A 1,147-nucleotide genomic window follows, 5' to 3' on the forward strand; every position below is an offset into this window, starting at 1 on the left:
ATTTTCTCAGATCACTTACACTAAGACATCACGTCTCCCCTACAAGACTGTGTGCTCTATTAAGGCAGGGAATCTGTTCCCTGCTGTGCTTAGAACAGAGCCCAGCACCTGGTAGGTGCTTAATAAATATTTATTGGATAAATACTCTTCAAGGAACACTGCACTAATATCTTTGGAGTAGTGCACTGAGCTGTTGGCAGGAGTGACTGCTTTTTCCTTGTGTCACTGACCCTGAGGCACCCTCCTCTGTACTCTTGTGGGGGCCCTCACACAGGCAGAGGGAAGCCACAGAGAGGGACAGTTATCCCTGCCTGTGCTCAGGAGTGTCCCTCCAGTTCCCATTCTGCTCCTATTTCAGCCTGGCTCCTAATCCCTCGCTCAGTCTCCTGTTTATGACTCAGCTCCCACCCCCGGAAACTGGCCTGGTCTCCCAAGCTTGACTTTTATTTCTCCCTGAAGGAGGTGGCTCAGCCCACCTACATCTATGTCCTGGCCCTTCAGACTGCCTTCTAAGAGGATGCCTTTCCCCAGAGGTGTCCTTGGCTCTGCTTCTCTGAGCAGTCCCTTCTGCAGCAGAGCTGCTCTGAGACATGGCTGTGGAATCTGGGCAGCTGGGTGGCGAGGTGGTGAGAGGTCTGGATTGTAGCGTGTTCTCTGTAATTGTAACAGTTTTCCCTACCCACTCACATCCCTCACTGGCCTCTCCTTCCACTTTAAACTGGATGTTGCCTCTCTGACCCAGAAACTGACCTGGGAATTTGATTAGTCTGGGAATATGGAGCATCTCTCCTCTTCTCTGACCTTTCTCCTTCATGGTTTTTGCTGGCTCTATTTACCTTTACATCTCCCTTTGTGGCTCTCTTCTCTGTCTCGTCCTCCCCTACCAAGTGTGTGTCTTAGTCTGGGTTTTCCTCAGAGGAGAGCTGAGCGAAGAGCTTGGGTGCGGGCAGCTGACTTGGGGAAGTGATTCCTGGGGAACAGGAGTGGGGACTGGAAAGTATGTGACAGGCAAGGCCAGAAGGCCACTACAGTGGGTATTCTTGAGTGAGTCACTCTTGCAGGCCACTGGGGCTCAACCCCACTGGGGTGCTCTGAGGAGTCACACAGAATGTGCTCAGAAATATCCACCTAAGTGACAGAAGGGAAA

Source organism: Lipotes vexillifer, unplaced genomic scaffold, assembly GCF_000442215.2.
Source record: "Lipotes vexillifer unplaced genomic scaffold, Lipotes_vexillifer_v1.1 scaffold629, whole genome shotgun sequence".
Classification (NCBI taxonomy): Eukaryota; Metazoa; Chordata; class Mammalia; order Artiodactyla; family Lipotidae; genus Lipotes; species Lipotes vexillifer.